This window comes from Seriola lalandi, unplaced genomic scaffold, assembly GCF_002814215.2.
Source record: "Seriola lalandi dorsalis isolate HSWRI2012SDOR001 ecotype SW California unplaced genomic scaffold, Sedor1 jcf7180002054425, whole genome shotgun sequence".
In the NCBI taxonomy this organism is placed as follows: Eukaryota; Metazoa; Chordata; class Actinopteri; order Carangiformes; family Carangidae; genus Seriola; species Seriola lalandi.
Genome location: NW_019524978.1, coordinates 3,145,372 through 3,156,641, shown reverse-complemented (window position 1 = coordinate 3,156,641; position 11,270 = coordinate 3,145,372). Strand labels below are relative to the sequence as shown.

Below are 11,270 nucleotides of genomic sequence, written 5' to 3'. Positions count from 1 at the left end.
TAACAGACTACGTTTCATATTGATTCAGTAAGAGACACTGCATCATTTCAATACAGGACAACCCTGTTTTATATGGGAAGGGTGGTATTTTTACAGTGTGGTGACATTAGTTTTACTTCAGCAAAGTATATGAACTATTCCAAACCATCCGATGATGGTAAACACATACTGCAAATCCAAATCCATTTTTTGGATGCACGCACATTACGTTCAGCAGGATTATCAAGTATGAACAGATTTGTCTTTTCTCCAGAATAACCACGCTCCCACACTCATCTTAATTCCATCAATGCCACTTTTGGGGGCTACAATAACTAATAACTTATATAATAAATTTTATTTGATTACTTTACTAATGTAAATATTGATATACATGGTGTAGAAAAAGTAACAGAAACATCTCACACCTGAATATATACAGTATGTATATATATAAGTGTGTGTGTGTGTGGAATGGAAAAATGTATGGAATGAAAATTTGCATAATGGAATTGTAGAACTCATAGAATCTTACATCATAATACACTTCAAAGGCACCTCTTAGATGCACTTTATAAGATTCTTAGTATAGTTGTTCATTGTAGTTCAGAGAACATAGTTGTTCGAGTACACACAGCAAACAGACAGCTTTCTGTTGAGTTTCAGTATGTTTTAGTAGCTTCAGATTAAGATAAACAAAACTTTTTTTTCTTGCAAGTGGAAAACAGTCTTCAGAATAGAAAACTGAATTGTTAGTTGTTAACAGCTTGAATTTCAAGTCAAACAACAAAGACAAACGTTTATCCAGCAAGAAGCATGTAAGTATTTATTTTATGTACAACTAGTTTTATTATAACTATAATTATAAATATCTCACTACTCTCAATACTCACTCCTAAGAAAATGTTTCTTCCATGCTGTGTATGTGTTGTTTACCGTTATGTTAAGATTCAAAGTTATTCTTGCTTTTAATGCTTCACTCACTCTATAACACCTGGTGTGATGTTGAAGCTTTAAAATTTGCTCTCACTCAGTTGTTTCTAAACTCTGCATTCAAATTTCAACTACATTACAGTGTGTTATAAAAATTTAGATGTTTTAATTCTTTATACTGCTCATAAATGTTTAATGTAATCAGGAATACTTGTCATACAGTGTATACCAAATTCTAACATCTTTCATCCCTGTTTTAGATCACAAAATCTTTTGTCTCTACTCACAGACCTTTAACTTAAGATCCTGCCTGAACACAAATAACTAACATCAATATTTTCTGACTTCCATCCTAGTTCCTGTCTCTTATACACATCTCAGATGTACATTGCTGAGATTGTCTGTGGAGTAGAGTACATCCACAGCTTCGGTATCGTTCACAGAGACCTCAAACCCAGCAAGTAAGTCCTCAACCCGTTAAGGCAATATTTAGTAGATTTTTCATTTCTTTATTTCTGGTTACGAGCATCAAACTGACTGTTGCTAAGCTCCACTCACCGTAGTTACTGTTGCTATGTATGCAATGCAGTCTGTTCTTGCTGTCCAAAACAGTGGACAGTTTTGGACAAGTTACTCTTCAGGGTTGGGGTTTTTAAACTGTTAATATTAGAGTTCAACTTTCATCATTTTTTGACTGGCTGCGTTTTTTTTTTACTAAATCTTAGCTTCAGGTTTCAGGTTGATGTTTAATCTGACATGAGTCATTTTGCTGCTTCCTTCCTTTGCAGTCTTTTGATCACCTCGAGAGGCCACATTAAAATCACAGATTTTGGCCTGTCAAAGATCGGGTCTCTGAACATGGCAGCAGAGGTCTGCGCAGAGAACATCGCCAACGAGTTCACTGATGGAGAGGTTAGTTTCTTCTCTTCTCCATTTAAATAAATGTCTGTTTATCCAGTGTTTATGTGGTGTAGTGCTTGTCAATCATTTTCTGTTTTCCATTTCCTCCTTCAGATCACGGGAACACCCATATATTTAGCACCAGAGCTGTATCAGGGGGAGGCGTATGGGAAGCCCGTCGACTGGTGGGCTGTGGGAGTTATTCTCTATCAGTTCCTGGTCGGCTCTTTCCCATTTGATGGAGAAAATGATGATGAGCTCAGGAACGAAGTCATCAATAGTAAGAATTTCTAGTTTAGTTCATTTTCTTATATTTATCATCCTAGCAGTTCTGACTGAATCTTTCTGTATTTTAAAGACAACTAACAAACATTGTCACACTTCATGATTTAACTTTAAGGTATCAGTCTTTAAACTGTTAATGTTGCTCTAAAGGATGCGGCCATTTGTTTCTGGCAGTCTCTTTGGTGGTGTAGATCTTTGTTTTTTGAAGTACTAGATTACAGATGACTAATATCTGACTGATATACTTTTACAGAAAATGTCACCTGGCCAGAGGAGAGAGATGTGGTGCCATATGAGGCCCAGGTCATCATCATTCTGCTCCTCAGGAAGAACAGCATTCAGCGTCTGGGCACAGGTAAGTGGCAGGTTTACAAATGATGGACAAATGTTGGATGTAAAAACAGATAACACAGAGGTGGCGTAGAGCTGTTTCATAAAAGTACTACTGAATAGAACGTCTTCAGCCAAACAACTAAATTAATGATTGACACAGTGTTTCATTATGGTGCCAATGATCTGCTTGAACAGGGACTATTCTTATTGCTTTTTCTCCCAACTGCTCAAAGTTCTCCATTTTTATGATAACATTAATGGGTGTCATGGTTAGAGGTGAACTACATGTAACTGTAGTGAGACCAGATTCATCCACCTTAATGAAAAGGTTGTCCATAGAAAGACTCGGTCCTGTTGAGTGCTGGGAGCTCCAGAGAACTTTGACTGTTATACCCGACCCCACTATAACAACATTAGTGGGGCTGGGGAGGCGGTGTGGAGAGATTGGGTTGGGAGCAGCTCTTAAGCCAGACCAAAGTGTGTTTATGAACAAACTAAATGTGTGATTGTCGTATTTCTCATCCAGGAGGAGCCAGTGAGGTGAAGGAACAGCCCTTCTTTCAGGACGTGGACTTCGAGAACCTCATCAGTCAGAGGCCCAGGTTTGTCCCTCAGCTGGAGGACGAGGAGGGCACCAGCAACTTCGGATGTAAGTGCCAACAAAGACACATGACAAACCAGAGACATGTCTGATAGAAGTACAGGACACTTTCTAGTTTTATAACAGACTGTCATCTTTAATTATATATTATTTGATATTTATCACATTGCTCATGGAATGACACTAAGTGTTTTTTTTCCCAGTAATGTGTGGTGGGAGTTTCAGTCAGGATGAATATACTGTCAGCCTTTTTTCATGACTTCATGCATGACAGTTTTTCATGTGTTCTTTACAGCCCAGTCTGACTCGTCCTCCAAAGGCAATAATGACTGCAGTGTCCGTGACCATCAATCAACTGAAAGTGACTGCAAGTTGTCCGTGAAGGAAAAATTCACCTACAGGATATCCGGCATTGACTGTAGTTTCACGGAGAGTGAATTGGCAAATGTCAGCATACTCATGGATGATGAGAATGCCGGTGACGTTCCTGAAGAGGCGCCTGTGGAAGTTCCTTACTTCTTCTCCGTAGCCTTCCGCTTCAGAGAGGTACAGTTTTTATCCAGTTCCTCTGCTGTTTGAGATGAGCTAAATCTATTTCTCAATATTAATTACACATTGACTATAAATAACTGAACTGACTGATTAACATTGGAGTGAATTCTCAGGAAAAGCACTCGGTCCGATAATCATCAAGATTCAAAAGACTTTATTGCCATTTGCTCAGGAACAACGTACATGCACATTGGAATGGTTCAGTCAGGTCACAACAATCAACAACATGACGTGAAACTTTCACCTGTTTTCTTTTTAAACTTCCGGTATACGGTGACCCAGAGCCGCTGTCCCCCGCCATACTGCTCCTGCACAGTCTGCTGCCCAAGAGATCAAGATACAGGATGGTGGAGGAGGAGCAGGACGAAGAGGAGGGGCTCTACCTAGGATGTGAGGAGGAGGGCCCAGAGGACACCGTGGACACTGAGGACCCAGAGGGCACCATGTACAGAGAAAGCTCTGATGAATCCGAGGACACCAAGGACCCAGAGGACACAGAGGAAACCAAGGACACCAAGGACCCGGAGGACACCAAGGACAACGAGGACACCGAGGACACCAAGGAACCTGAGGACACAGAGGAAACCGAGGAACCTGAGGACACTGAGGAGCCAGAGGACACCAAGGACACCAAGGACCCAGAGGACACAGAGGACCCAGAGGACACCAAGGTCACTAACGAGCCAGAAGTACCCCAGGACTATAAAGATCCAGAAGAATCAGAAGAACCCCAGGACCCAGAGGCCAGCCTGAGAGTCCCCACCCCCAGTGACCTGACCAAAGATTGCAAAGCCAAACTGAGGAGAAGGAGGAGGAGAAAGAGGGGGAAGAGGGGCAAGAAGAGAAGGAATGGAAAGAGGAGGGGCAAGAAGAGAAGATGGTGCAAGTGGAGAAGAAGAAGAAAGGAGACCAGGAGGGAGAAGAGAAGACGGTTGAGGAGAAGACGACGACAAGGATGGAGGAAGATAACGTTTAGGAACAGGAGTGAGAGGAGGTGTGATGCCATCTCTACCCATCCCTCCACCATCCCTTCCCCATCCCTCCATCATTCATCCACCATCCCTCCACCATTCCTCCACCATCCCTCCACCATTCATCCACCATCCCTCCACCATCCCTCCACCATTCCTCCACCACCCCTCCACCATCCCTCCACCATTCCTCCATAATTCCTCCACCATCCCTCCACCATCCCTCCACCATCCCTCAACCATCTCTCCCCCATCTCTACCCCATCCTTCCACCATTTCTTCCCCATCTCTCCCCCATCCCTCAACCATCTCTCCCCCACTTCTACCCCATCCCTCCACCATCCTTCCACCATCTCTCCCCCATCTCCCTCCACCACAAGCAGAAATATGTGTCACTAGAAACTGAACTTGAATCAATACCAGCCATGACAGCGGGGCTTTTACGAGTCTGTGTGTGTGTGTGTGTGTCATTGTGGCAAAATGAGGTCCTGGAGACAGCTACTGTTGTGAGAACCACAGAGGTGGTTTTGAGTACATGTGTTTACATGCGACATCATCACAGCCCTGCGAGATGCAGCCACAGGACTTCACAGGCGTGTAGTTGAGCTCAAATGAAGGTTTGATCTCTACTACACACCTGTAAAGAAGAGTCCGAAGCAATAAGTGCTCTGTAATAATGAGTACGCTTGAATGATGTTGTATTAACTACTTAGTACTCATGGGATGCCAAATTAACATCCATGAATCCACAGGACCACGTTTTCCACGATGACACACACACACACACAAACACAGAACGTGGACGCCGGGCATAAACGTAGCCAAAGAGATGCGTTTCTAAAGTTAAGCCGCACTGTCACGGCTGGTAACTTCTTCCTCCTCCTCTTCTCTCTACTACTTCTCTCCTCTCAACCCAACCGGTCGAGGCAGATGGCCGCCCACCCTGAGTCCGGTTCCGTCAGAGGTTTCTTGCTGTTAAAAGGAAGTTTTTCCTCTCCGCTGTCGCCAAGTGCTTGCTCAGTGTGGGAACTGTTGGGTTTCTCTCTCAATTTCATTTTCTAGTGACACATATTTCTGTATGCAAACTTGCATGTATGTCCATAATGCTGTGTGCAGCATGTGAGCTAGTGAGTTAGTTCACAGCAATGATCAGATAACAGATCTATTCTACATCATCTAATAACCTATTAATGATCAACTATCCACAAAGAATTAATTGATTGACATTAAAAATAGATCAATAAACACTTTATTGTTATCATTAATACATTATAAGGAATTTAAAATCTATTGGAAGTCATTATGAGCATTTGTGAATGACTGATAAATAACATAATATCATGTGGTTGAAACGTTTACAAATGATTTGAAGGTTGCGTAGAGGCACCTGTTTATTGTTTATAATATCCACACACAATTTCCTCCAATCAAAAGAGTGGTGTGTGAAATATCACTTTAACAATCTCATTAGGTCAGTTTGCTTCACTCGCTGTAGCATATTAGGTGTCTGCCAAGTAAGATAATTTTAGTTGGTATGTCTGTGACTCTCTTTAAAGAATAACAATCCACCAGTAAATGGCAATCACCAAATCAGTCCAAAATGTACAATAGCAGAGTGTAGTTTGGATACATTACAACAGAATATTTGCCAAATTCTGAGTGAAAATCCTCGTTCAAGTTGTGAGCTCATGTTTATTTTCTGTGCAAATCCAGACTCTGACATCCCAGCTCTCCTCTGCCTCTCTTCCAAAGATCATAGTCATTTTTTTTTTTTTAAATATACATTTCAGTACCACTCATTCCAACTACTAGGACTCCAGTATCCTACATGCTAAACCTCTAAAAGGTCTTGGTCTCAGCCAAAATAAATATACATCAAACATAAGAAAAACATAGATTAACACAAAGCAGTATGGCAGAGTCTTCTCTATTTCATCCTCTGTGATGAAATGATGTGGTGTGAGTGAGAGTGTTGTGGATATAAACACGCTGAGGAAACTGTTTGGCCAAAGCTGTGCAGGGATTCTACAATAACAGACAGCGCACAGCTCAGGGTCCATCAGATCTCGCTCTTATAAACGTTGATCCACTGGCTGCCTCCCCCTCTCGCTATCTGGGTCCTGTGCATGAGTCAGAGCTGGGTCTATTCACAAACTTTGATGTTATACCAAACAATAGACAATCCTGGAAACACTGATGAGCATGATGTGTTCTGTTGTTACTGGATGATGCTCACAGCATTATTTCACTTTATTAGTCCCACCACACACACAACATACACACAACACAGTTGTTTTGGAAAACAAACAAACAAAAAAACGGACACCACCATGCCAACCCGACTACACAGACTGTCCTCACTACATGATAATCTCTGTTCATCCCAGCTGGTGCCTGTTCAGTCAGAATCAGCATTAATATTGTGTAGTCAGCGTGATTTTCAACAGCAATGTGTAAGTTGCAGCGTTAAGTGGAGCCATGCTGTGAAACACGAGTCTCCTTCCCTCCCCCACAATCTTCAGAAACATTACGGTTAGTGTAAGCCACTCCATAAATCTCAAACTGAGGGTAATTACTATATTTCAATATCCAGCCAGCAGGGAGGGAGGAGAGAAGAAGGGAGTTGGGGGAGGGGGGGGGGGGGGGGGACGATTCCCCAGTTGCATTAGTCATCTGTAGGGGTTTGAGAGGTTGCCATCCTTATGAAAGTGTAAACACACACACACACACACATGCTCACATGCATGACTGCATATGTAAATACAAAAAGTAAGTGAGTAAGTGTGAGCATGCACAGACACAAATGTACATTTTGCTCATACACTACTCTGTTTTTGTGCACTTCTCTCTCTCTCTCACACACACACACACACACACACACACACACACACACACACACACACACACACACACACACACACACACACACACACTCAGTGTGTTGGTCTTGGCTGATGCCGTCTCCTGCGCTGACAAAGGAGATGGGAGGCTTCTACAGCTGTGGGTGCGTGCACGTGCGCGCAAGTATGTGTGTTGCATCCATGCGCGCTTGCATCTGTGAAGTCATTTGCTTGTGAGTGTACTGTATGTATACAGCAGATGTATCCAAGCTTGTGTGTGTCATTGTGGATTTTTGCTGATTTCATGGCAGCAACTTCCACGAATTACTGGAAGAGTCTAAGAAACACAAATACACACATACTTATGTAATATCTGTCAATCTCTCACAATGTGTCTTTCACACAATTAATGCAGATCTGAGACTGTCACCTGACTGCATGAATGGTGAAATCACCCACTATTATGACTTTATCTGTACTAAGAACTAACTCAGATAAACTCAGAGTAAGGGGCATGTGAACGGTATACAGTAACTTGTAGAACAGTTTTTTGTGTTTTCCAGCTGTGAAAGACAAAGAGCAAGGCTTTCAAATGAGTTTAAACATAAATTTGACCAGGAAGACTATTAGCATTCTAATTTGGTCACTTCTCTGGGGGCCCAATCCCTCATTGATTGTCCATTGATTTCTCTCCATCTGCTTGAGGGCTTTTCAGTCAAACACTCCTCATTCTCACACTCAGCTGCAGAAAAAGGCCCCATGCATGGCTTCCTAAAAGGATCACTGTCTGCTTTTTATAGGGCACTAATACACAGTCAACAGAGAAGCCTCTTTTTTAAATAAAACGGCTGGATTCTTTATTTTTGTTGTCTTTCCAGATTGTTTTCTATCTTTACTATGAATTTCTTTGTGAACATAACTTAATGTCTTTACTGGCCTATATGATGCAGTTGATTTATTGTTAAAAGGTATCCATAGCAACCAGCATCATCGCGTGCCCTAGTAAACAGGTGGCTGAATGTAAAAATGTAACCCTTACGACCAAAACCCTATGAGCTTAACAGGCGTTCTGCCATAGGTATAGATTGTTTACAAGTGGGCTGGGTTGTCTGTATATTTCTCAGTAATTATACAATACAGCAAACATTGGGAGCTGCTTTCCTACACCTCACCACACACACCCACACACACACACACAAACACACACACTGGTGGTAAACACAGTCAGATGTGTGACATTCACTACAATTGTGCAACTCTGTGAGTGCAGCCTTAGCTTCTATTGTTGTAAATTTATAGCTTTTGTGAGCAGCACCATTTGATTAACTGCTTTTGGAAGCATTTCCCCTTATTCTGGGAAACTCAGCTGATGTGCTGATGATGAGATGCAGTTCAGGATGAAGCTTGTAAATGGACTGAGAGTTACAATTATTCTGTTAATTTGGCCTGATTTTTTTGCTAGAAGGATGTAAGCAAACATCTGCACTTGTGAGACTATCTTTTGTGTGTGCAACCGCCCCATAAATTGTTTGTGGAGGCAGTTTAATACAACTCATTTTATAGTAGGCAACCTCTAGCGGCTGTAGGGATTATTATGGGAGCAAAGGAGGAAGTAGGTGACGTCTGGAGAGTGACAAAGTCTGTGTGAGGAGCAGGTTGGGGTGGACAGATGGGTTGACAATCACAGTACATTCACACAAACATTGTTTCTTATCTTAACTGGATGTTTACTATTGTAACCGTGACAACAAGGGTTCCCTAACCTTAATGAAGAATTTGTTTTAACCCAAACCATGATCTTCTCCCACACCTAACCAAGTAGCCTCATTTTTGCTCTTATACCTGACCAGACCGGGACTGTTCCATTAGCTTAAGGTCCAGAAGGCCTCCAACTGGTACGTTCCTATGGGTTGTATCTGAGGGAAGGGGACAAGTGACCTACGTATAGGCTATGATCGTATAGGTCGGTAATGTTGCAGTAAAGTAATCTCGACAGGAAATGTAAAAAGGCAGAGCGTGCAGAAAGTTGGTGTTTTCACTCTTTAATACACACACACACGCACATAAATGTATACGCACAGAATGCTCTGAGTGTTGCCCCAGAGTGAACTTCGTCAGTTTGGTCAGCCAATCAACAACATGATGTGCTCAAAATGTAATCTACACAGCTCTGTTTGACAGAGTGTGTCTGCTCCAGCAGCAATCCCACCCACACCGGCTGAGTGTGTATTGGATAATGTGTGTGTGTGAGAGTGTGTGCACGTGTGCAGGGGAATTACGGAGTGCTATTATGTTTCACGATTGCTGCCAATCCATTTTGTATTGTGATTGTCAAATGATCACAAGTGGGACTGACTGAAGTCTTGTAGTTTTTTTTATTGTTTATTATGGTGTGATATTTAAAAATGACATGGTTGTAAATAAATCACTCAGATGTTTGTTTGTGTCTATGCATGTATGTATGTATGTGTATACCTGTGTGTGTGTGTGTGTGTGTGTGTGTCTGCTTGTGTTTGGTGGAGTTGAAAGAAGGTATTTTTCCCACATGTGGAAGATGACAGCACACACATCTACATTCAATCCTTCCACAACCCATCAACACAAAAATGTACATACAAATACATGCACTCACTCACACACACAGGCTCCCTGCACACACACACGAACATACGAATTGAAAGGGATGCACAAGGCTCAGATAAACTTTACACAGTGATGATCCACAGAAATTAAATAACACTCAATCTGTGTACTGTATCAATCCCGGTCAAGACAACTAGACTGTTGCCCGGTGTTTATTTCTACTGGCACACACGCACTGGTTACTGTGTATCCTTGGGTAGCAGCTGTTTTCTATCCTGTTGTGATTGTTTCTCAGTTTTCCAGGGAATATAACAAACAAGTACCGCACCCTCCAGCCCATGTTCACACAGGAAGAGAAACTGTAAGTTTGACCTTTACGTCACAAATAATCAACGTCCCAAGTTAACTTAATTCTCATACTCAAACAGAGTTTCCGTTGCTTTAAAATTTTGGAGATGCAGCCAAAGTTGCATTCTTTTTTTAATATGATATAACACAGGATGATCAATACAATCATCCTGTACAATACAATGTGCATTGGATGTCTGTAAGTTTACAGAAACATGAGTCAACAAAACCAATTCTGTAAAATAACACACACAAAGTGAGAATGATTACATAATATGAAGTAATAAGACTACAAGAATAAAAGTTTCTCCTCATTTGTCCTTGGTCATTTACTTATAGTTTTTTGGCAGCTAATACAGTATTTCTTCCATGAGTTTGAGCTCAGTGGTGGGTCTTGTTAAACAGTCTAAGTCACATGGTCAAGCTAGTATAACAAGTTGGGACCTGCATGGTTTCCATTATGGCACTGGCCACTATTTACACACATGTACTGCTAACTGCAATTTAAATGGTGGATAATGGTTTGTAGGAAGGAAACGTACCAGTTCGGAGCTGAGGGTGAACGTCATTAATGTGCAGCAGCACATGAGCACATGTGTTAGTGAAGCATATGGGCCAGAGTGCATATGGCTGCACTATTCAGATGTAAATGTTACTGCATTTGTGTGCAAGTTTGTTTGTGTGTATGTATGCATATGTATTATACATATAGGTGTCAATGCTATACTTGACCAGTGATGTTCTGCTGTACCTCTAAACATGTCACGGTTAGCCAGGCTCTGGTGATTAGCATGTAGTAGCTCCACATGTGAGACATTGGATTGCAATTGTTTGCTTGTTTTCTAACAAATCTAAAAATAAAAAATACATCACAATACATCATACATCCTAACCCCCCCCCCAAAAAAAACCCATCATAAATCAATCGGTCAGAAACAAAATGTG

At 41.6% G+C, this 11,270-nt stretch overlaps 1 long non-coding RNA gene across 1 annotated transcript; it reads left to right on the top strand.

Moving 5' to 3' along the window:
- Positions 1 to 1,294: 1,294 nt before the first annotated feature.
- LOC147818869 (uncharacterized) lies at positions 1,295 to 2,085 on the top strand. Its single transcript, XR_015437512.1, has 3 exons — positions 1,295 to 1,373; positions 1,701 to 1,824; positions 1,927 to 2,085. It is a non-coding gene; the product is annotated as an uncharacterized LOC147818869 (long non-coding RNA).
- Positions 2,086 to 11,270: the final 9,185 nt, after the last annotated feature.